Source organism: Pan paniscus, chromosome 12 (assembly GCF_029289425.2).
Source record: "Pan paniscus chromosome 12, NHGRI_mPanPan1-v2.0_pri, whole genome shotgun sequence".
Classification (NCBI taxonomy): Eukaryota; Metazoa; Chordata; class Mammalia; order Primates; family Hominidae; genus Pan; species Pan paniscus.
In genome coordinates this window covers 2,685,058-2,699,612 of record NC_073261.2, presented here as the reverse complement: position 1 = coordinate 2,699,612, position 14,555 = coordinate 2,685,058, and positions in this window count along the sequence as shown.

Below are 14,555 nucleotides of genomic sequence, written 5' to 3'. Positions count from 1 at the left end.
GTGTAGTTATTTCCATGTTTATACAGATGGAGGTGTAGGTATTTCCATGTTTATACAGATGAATGTGTAGATATTTCCATGTATTACAGTTGGCGGTGTAGATATTTCCATGCTTATACAGATAGCGGTGTGGCTATTTCCATGTTTATACAGATAGCGATGTAGATATTTTCATGTTTATAGAGATGGATATCTAGATATTTCCATGTATATACAGATGGCTTTGTAGGTATTTCCATGTGCATACAGATGACAGTGTAGATATTTCCATGTTTATGCAGATGGAGGTGTAGATATTTCCATGTTTACAGAGATATCCATGTAGATATTTCCATGTTTATACAGATAGCGGTGTAGATATTTCCATGTTTATACAGATAGCGGTGTAGGTATTTCCATTTTTATACAGATAGCGTTGTACGTATTTCCATGTTATAGTCATAGCAGTGTAGATATTTCCATGTTTATAGAGACCGCTGTGTAGATATATCCATGTAAATACAGATGGCAGTGTAGATATTTCCATGTTTATACAAACGAATGTGTAGATATTTCTAAGTTTACACAGATGACTGTGTAGATATTTCCATGTTTTTACAGATGGTGGTGTAAATATTTCCATGTTTATACAGATACCTGTGTGGCTATTTCCATGTTTATACAGATAGCAATGTAGATATTTCCATGTTTATGGAGATGACTCTGTAGATATTTCCATGATTCTAAAGATGGCGGTGTAGATATTTCCATGTGTATAGAGATAGCCATGTAGATATTTCCATGTTTATACCGATAGCGGTGTATACATTTCCATGTGTATAGAGATAGCGGTGTAGATATTTCCATATTTATACAGATAGCGGTGTAGAAATTTCCATGTTTATACAGATAGCGGCGTAGATATTTCCATGTTTATACAGATATAAGTGTAGTTATTTCCATGTTTATAGAGATGACTGTGTACATATTTCCATGTTTATACAGATGGCGGTGTAGATATTTCCATGTTTATAGACATAGCGTTGTGGATATTTCCATGCTTATACAGATAGCTGTGTAGATATTTCCATGTTTATAGAGAGAGCGGATTAGATATTTCCATATTTATACAGATAGCCGTGTAGATGTTTCCATGTTTATTCTGATAGCGGTGTAGATATTTCCATTGTTATACAGATAGCGGTGTGGCTATTTCCATGTTTATACAGATGACAGTGTAGATATTTCCATGTTTATACAGATAGCGATGTAAATATTTGCATGTTTATACAGATAACGGAGTAGATACTTCCATGTTTATACAGATAGCGCTGTAGGTAATTCCATGTTTATACAGATAGCGGTGGAGATACTTCCAGGTTTATACAGATAGAGGTGGAGATATTTCCATGTTTATACAGATGGCGGAGTAGATATTTGCAAGTTTATACAGAAGATGGCGGTGTAGATATTTCCATGTTTATACAGATAGCGGTGTACATATTTCCATATTTATACTGATGACTGTGTAGTTATTTCCATTTTTATAAAGATGGCGGTGTAGATATTTCCAGGTTTATACAGATAGCATTGGAGATATTTCCATGTTTATACAGATGACTGTGTAGATATTTTCATATTTTTACACATGTCAGTGTAGATATTTCCATGTTTATACAGATAGCGGTGTGGCTATTTCCATGTTTATACAGATAGCAGTGTAGATATTTCCATGTTTATAGAGATGGGTTTGTAGGTATTTCCATGTTTATACAGATGGCAGTGTAGATATTTCCATGTTTGTACAGACAGTGGTGTAGATATTTCCATGTTTATACAGATGACTGTGTAGGTATTTCCATGTTTATACAGATGGCGGTGTAGATACTTCCATATTTATACAGATAGCGGTCTCACTATTTCCATGTTTATACTGATAGCGGTGGAGATATTTCCATGTTTATACAGAGAGCGGTGGAGATATTTCCATGTTTATACAGATAACGGTGGAGATATTTCCATATTTATAAAGATAGCAGTGTAGATATTTCCATGTTTATACAGATAGCTGTGTGGCAATTTCCATGTTTATACAGATAGCGGTGTAGATATTTCCATGTTTATAGAGATGGCTGTGTAGATATTTACATATTTATACAGATGGCAGTGTAGATATTTCCATGTTTAGACAGATAATGGTGTAGATATTTCCATGTTTATACAGATTGCAGTGTAGGTATTTCCATGTTTATAGAGATAGCGGTGTAGATATTTCCATGTTTATACAGAGAGCTGTGTGGCTATTTCCATGTTTATACGGATAGCGTTGGAGATATTTCCATGTTTATACAGATGGCGGTGTAGATATTTCCATGTTTATGCAGATGGCGGTGCAGATATTTCCATGTTTATACAGATAGCCGTGTACATATTTCCATATTTATACAGATGACTGTGTAGTTATTTCCATTTTTATACAGATGGTGGTGTAGTTATTTCCATGTTTATACAGATAGCGGTGGAAGTATTTCCATGTTTATACAGATGACTGTGTAGATATTTTCATATTTTTACACATGTCGGTGTAGATATTTCCATGTTTATACAGATAGCGGTGTGGCTATTTCCATGTTTATACAGATAGCAGTGTAGATATTTCCGTGTTTATAGAGATGGCTGTGTAGATATTTCCATGTTTATACAGATGGCAGTGTAGTTATTTCCATGTTTATACAGATAGTGGTGTAGATATTTCCAGGTTGATACAGATGACTGTGAAGATATTTCCATGTTTTTGCAGATGGCGGTGTAGATATTTCCATGTTTATACAGATAGCGTTGTGGCTATTTCCATGTTTGTACAGACAGTGGTGAAGATATTTCCATGTTTATACAGATGACTGTGTAGGTATTTCCATGATTGTAAAGATGGCGGTGTAGACATTTACATGTTTATATAGATAGCGGTGTGGCTATTTCCATGTTTATACAGATAGCGGTGCATATATTTCCATGTTTATAGATGGCTGTGTAGACATATACATGTTTATACAGATGGCAGTGTAGTTATTTCCATGTTTATACAGATAGTGGTGTAGATATTTCCAGGTTTATACAGATGACTGTGAAGATATTTCCATGTTTTTACAGATGGCGGTGTAGATATTTCCATGTTTATACAGATAGCGTTGTGGCTATTTCCATGTTTATACAGATAGCGGTGGAGATATTTCCATGTTTATAGAGATAGCGGTGTAGATATTTCCATGTTTATACAGATAGCTGTGTGGCTATTTCCATGTTTATACAGATAGCGGTGTAGATATTTCCATGTTTATACTGATAGCGGTGGAGATATTTCCATGTTTATACAGATAGCAGTGGAGATATTTCCATGTTTATAGAGATAGCAGTGTATATATTTCCATGTCTATACAGATATCTGTTAGGCTATTTCCATGTTTATACAGATAGCGGTGAAGATATTTTCATGTATATAGAGATGGCTGTGTGGATATTTTCATATTTACAGATGGCAGTGTAGATATTTCCATGTTTAGACAGATAATCGTGGTGATATTTCCATGTTTATACAGATTGCGGTGTAGGTATTTCCATGTTTATAGAGATAGCGGTGTAGATATTTCCATGTTTATACAGATGGCTGTGTAGATATTTCCATGTGTATACAGATGGCAGTGTAGATATTTCCATGTTTATACAGATGTTGTTGAAGATTTTTCCATGTTTATACAGATGAATGTGTAGATATTTCCATGTTTTTACAGATGGCGGTGTAGATATTTCCATGTTTATACAGATAGCGGTGTGGCTATTTCCATGTTTATACAGATAGCGATGTAGATATTTCCAGGTTTATAGTGATGGCTGTGTAGATATTTACATGTTTATACAGATGGCAGTGTAGATATTTTCATGTTTATACAGATAGTTGTGTAGATATTTCCAGGTTTATACAGATGACTGTGTAGTTATTTCCATGTTTATACAGATGGCTGTGTAGATATTTCCATGTGTATACAGATGGCAGTGTAGATATTTCCATGTTTATACAGATGGAGGTATAGATATTTCCATGTTTATACAGATGACTGTGTAGATATTTCCATGTTTTTACAAATGGCGGTGTAGATATTTCCATGTTTATACAGATAGCGGTGTGGCTATTTCCATGTTTATACAGATAGCGGTGTAGATATTTCCATGTTTATAGAGATGGCTGTTTAGATATTTACATGTTTATACAGATGGCAGTGTAGATATTTTCATGTTTATACAGATAGTTGTGTAGATATTTCCAGGTTTATACAGAAGACTGTGTAGGTATTTCCATGTTTATACAGATGGCAGTGAAGATATTTCCATGTTTATAGAGACAGCCATGTAGATATTTCCATGTTTATACAGATAGCGGTGTAGACATTTCCATGTTTATAGAGATAGCGGTGTAGATATTTCCATATTTATACAGATAGCGGTGTCACTATTTCCATGTTTATACAGATAGCGGTGGAGATATTTCCATGTTTATAGAGATAGCGGTGGAGATATTTCCATGTTTATAGAGATAGCGGTGTAGATATTTCCATGTTTATACAGAAAGCTGTGTGGCTATTTCCATGTTTATAGAGATAGCGTTGGAGATATTTCCATGTTTATACAGATGGCGGTGTAGATATTTCCATGTTTATGCAGATGGCGGTGCAGATATTTCCATGTTAACAGATAGCGGTGTACATATTTCCATATTTATACAGATGACTGTGTAGTTATTTCCATTTTTATACAGATGGCGGTTTAGATATTTCCAAGTTTATACAGATACCGGTGGAGATATTTCCATGTTTATACAGATGACTGTGTAGATATTTTCATATTTTTACACATGTCGGTGTAGATATTTCCATGTTTATACAGACAGCAGTGTGGCTATTTCCATGTTTATACAGATAGCAGTGTAGATATTTCCATGTTTATGGAGAAGGCTGTGTAGATATTTCCATGTTTGTACAGACATTGGTGTAGATATTTCCATGTTTATACAGATGACTGTGTAGTTATTTCCATGTTTATACAGATGGCGGTGTAGACATTTCCATGTTTATACAGATAGCAGTGGGACTATTTCCATGTTTATACAGATAGCGTTGTAGATATTTCCATTTTTATAGAGATGGCTGTGTAGATATTTACATGTTTATACAGATGGCAGTGTAGATATTTCCAGGTTTATACAGATATTGGGGTAGATATTTCCAGGTTTATACAGATGACTGTGTAGGTATTTCCATGTTTATACAGATGGCAGTGTAGATATTTCCATATTTATACAGATATCCGTGTCACTGTTTCCATGTTTATACAGATAGCGGTGGAGATATTTCCATGTTTATACAGATAGCGGTGTAGATATTTCCATGTTTATACAGATAGCGGTGTGGCTATTTCTATGTTTATACAGATAGCGGTGTAGATATTTCCATGTTTATAGAGATGGCTGTGTAGATATTTACATATTTATACAGATGGCTGTGTAGATATTTCCATGTTTAGACAGATAAGGGTGTATATATTTCCATGTTTATACAGATTGCGGTGTAGGTATTTCCATGTTTATACAGATAGCGGTGTAGATTTTTCCATGTTTATACAGATCGCTGTGTGGATATTTCCATGTGTATACAGATGGCAGTGTAGATATTTCCATGTTTATACAGATGACTGTGTAGATATTTCCATCTTTTTACAGATGGCGGTGTAGTTATTTCCATGTATATACAGATAGCGGTGTGGCTATTTCCATGTTTATACAGATAGCAGTGTAGATATTTCCATGTTTATAGAGATGGGTTTGTAGGTATTTCCATGTTTATACAGATGGCAGTGTAGATATTTCCATGTTTGTACAGACAGTGGTGTAGATATTTCCATGTTTATACAGATGACTGTGTAGGTATTTCCATGTTTATACAGATGGCGGTGTAGATATTTCCATATTTATACAGATAGCGGTCTCACTATTTCCATGTTTATACTGATAGCGGTGGAGATATTTCCATGTTTATACAGAGAGCGGTGGAGATATTTCCATGTTTATACAGATAACGGTGGAGATATTTCCATATTTATAAAGATAGCAGTGTAGATATTTCCATGTTTATACAGATAGCTGTGTGGCAATTTCCATGTTTATACAGATAGCGGTGTAGATATTTCCATGTTTATAGAGATGGCTGTGTAGATATTTACATATTTATACAGATGGCAGTGTAGATATTTCCATGTTTAGACAGATAATGGTGTAGATATTTCCATGTTTATACAGATTGCAGTGTAGGTATTTCCATGTTTATAGAGATAGCGGTGTAGATATTTCCATGTTTATACAGAGAGCTGTGTGGCTATTTCCATGTTTATACGGATAGCGTTGGAGATATTTCCATGTTTATACAGATGGCGGTGTAGATATTTCCATGTTTATGCAGATGGCGGTGCAGATATTTCCATGTTTATACAGATAGCCGTGTACATATTTCCATATTTATACAGATGACTGTGTAGTTATTTCCATTTTTATACAGATGGTGGTGTAGTTATTTCCATGTTTATACAGATAGCGGTGGAAGTATTTCCATGTTTATACAGATGACTGTGTAGATATTTTCATATTTTTACACATGTCGGTGTAGATATTTCCATGTTTATACAGATAGCGGTGTGGCTATTTCCATGTTTATACAGATAGCAGTGTAGATATTTCCGTGTTTATAGAGATGGCTGTGTAGATATTTCCATGTTTATACAGATGGCAGTGTAGTTATTTCCATGTTTATACAGATAGTGGTGTAGATATTTCCAGGTTGATACAGATGACTGTGAAGATATTTCCATGTTTTTGCAGATGGCGGTGTAGATATTTCCATGTTTATACAGATAGCGTTGTGGCTATTTCCATGTTTGTACAGACAGTGGTGAAGATATTTCCATGTTTATACAGATGACTGTGTAGGTATTTCCATGATTGTAAAGATGGCGGTGTAGACATTTACATGTTTATATAGATAGCGGTGTGGCTATTTCCATGTTTATACAGATAGCGGTGCATATATTTCCATGTTTATAGATGGCTGTGTAGACATATACATGTTTATACAGATGGCAGTGTAGTTATTTCCATGTTTATACAGATAGTGGTGTAGATATTTCCAGGTTTATACAGATGACTGTGAAGATATTTCCATGTTTTTACAGATGGCGGTGTAGATATTTCCATGTTTATACAGATAGCGTTGTGGCTATTTCCATGTTTATACAGATAGCGGTGGAGATATTTCCATGTTTATAGAGATAGCGGTGTAGATATTTCCATGTTTATACAGATAGCTGTGTGGCTATTTCCATGTTTATACAGATAGCGGTGTAGATATTTCCATGTTTATACTGATAGCGGTGGAGATATTTCCATGTTTATACAGATAGCAGTGGAGATATTTCCATGTTTATAGAGATAGCAGTGTATATATTTCCATGTCTATACAGATATCTGTTAGGCTATTTCCATGTTTATACAGATAGCGGTGAAGATATTTTCATGTATATAGAGATGGCTGTGTGGATATTTTCATATTTACAGATGGCAGTGTAGATATTTCCATGTTTAGACAGATAATCGTGGTGATATTTCCATGTTTATACAGATTGCGGTGTAGGTATTTCCATGTTTATAGAGATAGCGGTGTAGATATTTCCATGTTTATACAGATGGCTGTGTAGATATTTCCATGTGTATACAGATGGCAGTGTAGATATTTCCATGTTTATACAGATGTTGTTGAAGATTTTTCCATGTTTATACAGATGAATGTGTAGATATTTCCATGTTTTTACAGATGGCGGTGTAGATATTTCCATGTTTATACAGATAGCGGTGTGGCTATTTCCATGTTTATACAGATAGCGATGTAGATATTTCCAGGTTTATAGTGATGGCTGTGTAGATATTTACATGTTTATACAGATGGCAGTGTAGATATTTTCATGTTTATACAGATAGTTGTGTAGATATTTCCAGGTTTATACAGATGACTGTGTAGTTATTTCCATGTTTATACAGATGGCTGTGTAGATATTTCCATGTGTATACAGATGGCAGTGTAGATATTTCCATGTTTATACAGATGGAGGTATAGATATTTCCATGTTTATACAGATGACTGTGTAGATATTTCCATGTTTTTACAAATGGCGGTGTAGATATTTCCATGTTTATACAGATAGCGGTGTGGCTATTTCCATGTTTATACAGATAGCGGTGTAGATATTTCCATGTTTATAGAGATGGCTGTTTAGATATTTACATGTTTATACAGATGGCAGTGTAGATATTTTCATGTTTATACAGATAGTTGTGTAGATATTTCCAGGTTTATACAGAAGACTGTGTAGGTATTTCCATGTTTATACAGATGGCAGTGAAGATATTTCCATGTTTATAGAGACAGCCATGTAGATATTTCCATGTTTATACAGATAGCGGTGTAGACATTTCCATGTTTATAGAGATAGCGGTGTAGATATTTCCATATTTATACAGATAGCGGTGTCACTATTTCCATGTTTATACAGATAGCGGTGGAGATATTTCCATGTTTATAGAGATAGCGGTGGAGATATTTCCATGTTTATAGAGATAGCGGTGCAGATATTTCCATGTTTATACAGAAAGCTGTGTGGCTATTTCCATGTTTATAGAGATAGCGTTGGAGATATTTCCATGTTTATACAGATGGCGGTGTAGATATTTCCATGTTTATGCAGATGGCGGTGCAGATATTTCCATGTTAACAGATAGCGGTGTACATATTTCCATATTTATACAGATGACTGTGTAGTTATTTCCATTTTTATACAGATGGCGGTTTAGATATTTCCAAGTTTATACAGATACCGGTGGAGATATTTCCATGTTTATACAGATGACTGTGTAGATATTTTCATATTTTTACACATGTCGGTGTAGATATTTCCATGTTTATACAGACAGCAGTGTGGCTATTTCCATGTTTATACAGATAGCAGTGTAGATATTTCCATGTTTATGGAGAAGGCTGTGTAGATATTTCCATGTTTGTACAGACATTGGTGTAGATATTTCCATGTTTATACAGATGACTGTGTAGTTATTTCCATGTTTATACAGATGGCGGTGTAGACATTTCCATGTTTATACAGATAGCAGTGGGACTATTTCCATGTTTATACAGATAGCGTTGTAGATATTTCCATTTTTATAGAGATGGCTGTGTAGATATTTACATGTTTATACAGATGGCAGTGTAGATATTTCCAGGTTTATACAGATATTGGGGTAGATATTTCCAGGTTTATACAGATGACTGTGTAGGTATTTCCATGTTTATACAGATGGCAGTGTAGATATTTCCATATTTATACAGATATCCGTGTCACTGTTTCCATGTTTATACAGATAGCGGTGGAGATATTTCCATGTTTATACAGATAGCGGTGTAGATATTTCCATGTTTATACAGATAGCGGTGTGGCTATTTCTATGTTTATACAGATAGCGGTGTAGATATTTCCATGTTTATAGAGATGGCTGTGTAGATATTTACATATTTATACAGATGGCTGTGTAGATATTTCCATGTTTAGACAGATAAGGGTGTATATATTTCCATGTTTATACAGATTGCGGTGTAGGTATTTCCATGTTTATACAGATAGCGGTGTAGATTTTTCCATGTTTATACAGATCGCTGTGTGGATATTTCCATGTGTATACAGATGGCAGTGTAGATATTTCCATGTTTATACAGATGAATGTGTAGATATTTCCATGTTTATACAGATGACTGTGTAGATATTTCCATCTTTTTACAGATGGCGGTGTAGTTATTTCCATGTATATACAGATAGCGGTGTGGCTATTTCCATGTTTATACAGATAGCAGTGTAGATATTTCCACGTTTATAGAGATGGGTTTGTAGGTATTTCCATGTTTATACAGATGGCAGTGTAGATATTTCCATGTTTGTACAGACAGTGGTGTAGATATTTCCATGTTTATACAGATGACTCTGTAGGTATTTCCATGTTTATACAGATGGCGGTGTAGATATTTCCATATTTATACAGATAGCGGTCTCACTATTTCCATGTTTATACTGATAGCGGTGGAGATATTTCCATGTTTATACAGAGAGCGGTGGAGATATTTCCATGTTTATACAGATAACGGTGGAGATATTTCCATATTTATAAAGATAGCAGTGTAGATATTTCCATGTTTATACAGATAGCTGTGTGGCAATTTCCATGTTTATACAGATAGCGGTGTAGATATTTCCATGTTTATAGAGATGGCTGTGTAGATATTTACATATTTATACAGATGGCAGTGTAGATATTTCCATGTTTAGACAGATAATGGTGTAGATATTTCCATGTTTATACAGATTGCAGTGTAGGTATTTCCATGTTTATAGAGATAGCGGTGTAGATATTTCCATGTTTATACAGAGAGCTGTGTGGCTATTTCCATGTTTATACGGATAGCGTTGGAGATATTTCCATGTTTATACAGATGGCGGTGTAGATATTTCCATGTTTATGCAGATGGCGGTGCAGATATTTCCATGTTTATACAGATAGCCGTGTACATATTTCCATATTTATACAGATGACTGTGTAGTTATTTCCATTTTTATACAGATGGTGGTGTAGTTATTTCCATGTTTATACAGATAGCGGTGGAAGTATTTCCATGTTTATACAGATGACTGTGTAGATATTTTCATATTTTTACACATGTCGGTGTAGATATTTCCATGTTTATACAGATAGCGGTGTGGCTATTTCCATGTTTATACAGATAGCAGTGTAGATATTTCCGTGTTTATAGAGATGGCTGTGTAGATATTTCCATGTTTATACAGATGGCAGTGTAGTTATTTCCATGTTTATACAGATAGTGGTGTAGATATTTCCAGGTTGATACAGATGACTGTGAAGATATTTCCATGTTTTTGCAGATGGCGGTGTAGATATTTCCATGTTTATACAGATAGCGTTGTGGCTATTTCCATGTTTGTACAGACAGTGGTGAAGATATTTCCATGTTTATACAGATGACTGTGTAGGTATTTCCATGATTGTAAAGATGGCGGTGTAGACATTTACATGTTTATATAGATAGCGGTGTGGCTATTTCCATGTTTATACAGATAGCGGTGCATATATTTCCATGTTTATAGATGGCTGTGTAGACATATACATGTTTATACAGATGGCAGTGTAGTTATTTCCATGTTTATACAGATAGTGGTGTAGATATTTCCAGGTTTATACAGATGACTGTGAAGATATTTCCATGTTTTTACAGATGGCGGTGTAGATATTTCCATGTTTATACAGATAGCGTTGTGGCTATTTCCATGTTTATACAGATAGCGGTGGAGATATTTCCATGTTTATAGAGATAGCGGTGTAGATATTTCCATGTTTATACAGATAGCTGTGTGGCTATTTCCATGTTTATACAGATAGCGGTGTAGATATTTCCATGTTTATACTGATAGCGGTGGAGATATTTCCATGTTTATACAGATAGCAGTGGAGATATTTCCATGTTTATAGAGATAGCAGTGTATATATTTCCATGTCTATACAGATATCTGTTAGGCTATTTCCATGTTTATACAGATAGCGGTGAAGATATTTTCATGTATATAGAGATGGCTGTGTGGATATTTTCATATTTACAGATGGCAGTGTAGATATTTCCATGTTTAGACAGATAATCGTGGTGATATTTCCATGTTTATACAGATTGCGGTGTAGGTATTTCCATGTTTATAGAGATAGCGGTGTAGATATTTCCATGTTTATACAGATGGCTGTGTAGATATTTCCATGTGTATACAGATGGCAGTGTAGATATTTCCATGTTTATACAGATGTTGTTGAAGATTTTTCCATGTTTATACAGATGAATGTGTAGATATTTCCATGTTTTTACAGATGGCGGTGTAGATATTTCCATGTTTATACAGATAGCGGTGTGGCTATTTCCATGTTTATACAGATAGCGATGTAGATATTTCCAGGTTTATAGTGATGGCTGTGTAGATATTTACATGTTTATACAGATGGCAGTGTAGATATTTTCATGTTTATACAGATAGTTGTGTAGATATTTCCAGGTTTATACAGATGACTGTGTAGTTATTTCCATGTTTATACAGATGGCTGTGTAGATATTTCCATGTGTATACAGATGGCAGTGTAGATATTTCCATGTTTATACAGATGGAGGTATAGATATTTCCATGTTTATACAGATGACTGTGTAGATATTTCCATGTTTTTACAAATGGCGGTGTAGATATTTCCATGTTTATACAGATAGCGGTGTGGCTATTTCCATGTTTATACAGATAGCGGTGTAGATATTTCCATGTTTATAGAGATGGCTGTTTAGATATTTACATGTTTATACAGATGGCAGTGTAGATATTTTCATGTTTATACAGATAGTTGTGTAGATATTTCCAGGTTTATACAGAAGACTGTGTAGGTATTTCCATGTTTATACAGATGGCAGTGAAGATATTTCCATGTTTATAGAGACAGCCATGTAGATATTTCCATGTTTATACAGATAGCGGTGTAGACATTTCCATGTTTATAGAGATAGCGGTGTAGATATTTCCATATTTATACAGATAGCGGTGTCACTATTTCCATGTTTATACAGATAGCGGTGGAGATATTTCCATGTTTATAGAGATAGCGGTGGAGATATTTCCATGTTTATAGAGATAGCGGTGCAGATATTTCCATGTTTATACAGAAAGCTGTGTGGCTATTTCCATGTTTATAGAGATAGCGTTGGAGATATTTCCATGTTTATACAGATGGCGGTGTAGATATTTCCATGTTTATGCAGATGGCGGTGCAGATATTTCCATGTTAACAGATAGCGGTGTACATATTTCCATATTTATACAGATGACTGTGTAGTTATTTCCATTTTTATACAGATGGCGGTTTAGATATTTCCAAGTTTATACAGATACCGGTGGAGATATTTCCATGTTTATACAGATGACTGTGTAGATATTTTCATATTTTTACACATGTCGGTGTAGATATTTCCATGTTTATACAGACAGCAGTGTGGCTATTGCCATGTTTATACAGATAGCAGTGTAGATATTTCCATGTTTATGGAGAAGGCTGTGTAGATATTTCCATGTTTGTACAGACATTGGTGTAGATATTTCCATGTTTATACAGATGACTGTGTAGTTATTTCCATGTTTATACAGATGGCGGTGTAGACATTTCCATGTTTATACAGATAGCAGTGGGACTATTTCCATGTTTATACAGATAGCGTTGTAGATATTTCCATTTTTATAGAGATGGCTGTGTAGATATTTACATGTTTATACAGATGGCAGTGTAGATATTTCCAGGTTTATACAGATATTGGGGTAGATATTTCCAGGTTTATACAGATGACTGTGTAGGTATTTCCATGTTTATACAGATGGCAGTGTAGGTATTTCCATATTTATACAGATATCCGTGTCACTGTTTCCATGTTTATACAGATAGCGGTGGAGATATTTCCATGTTTATACAGATAGCGGTGTAGATATTTCCATGTTTATACAGATAGCGGTGTGGCTATTTCTATGTTTATACAGATAGCGGTGTAGATATTTCCATGTTTATAGAGATGGCTGTGTAGATATTTACATATTTATACAGATGGCTGTGTAGATATTTCCATGTTTAGACAGATAATGGTGTATATATTTCCATGTTTATACAGATTGCGGTGTAGGTATTTCCATGTTTATACAGATAGCGGTGTAGATTTTTCCATGTTTATACAGATCGCTGTGTGGATATTTCCATGTGTATACAGATGGCAGTGTAGATATTTCCATGTTTATACAGATGAATGTGTAGATATTTCCATGTTTATACAGATGACTGTGTAGATATTTCCATCTTTTTACAGATGGCGGTGTAGTTATTTCCATGTATATACAGATAGCGGTGTGGCTATTTCCATGTTTATACAGATAGCGGTGTAGGTATTTCCATGTTTGTAGAGATGGCTGTGTAGATATTTACATGTTTATGCAGATGGCAGTGTAGATATTTTCATGTTTATACAGATAGTGGTGTAGATATTTCCAGGTTTATGCAGATGGCAGTGCAGATATTTCCATGTTGATACAGATGACTGTGTAGATGTTTTCATATTTTTACACATGTCGGTGTAGATATTTCCATGTTTATACAGATAGCGGTGTGGCTATTTCCATGTTTATACAGATAGCAGTGTAGATATTTCCATGTTTATAGAGATGGCTGGGTAGATATTTCCATGTTTATACAGATAGCAGTGTAGATATTTCCACGTTTGTACAGACAGTGGTGTAGATACTTCCATGTTTATACAGATGACTGTGTAGGTATTTCCATGTTTATACAGATGGCGGTGTAGTTATTT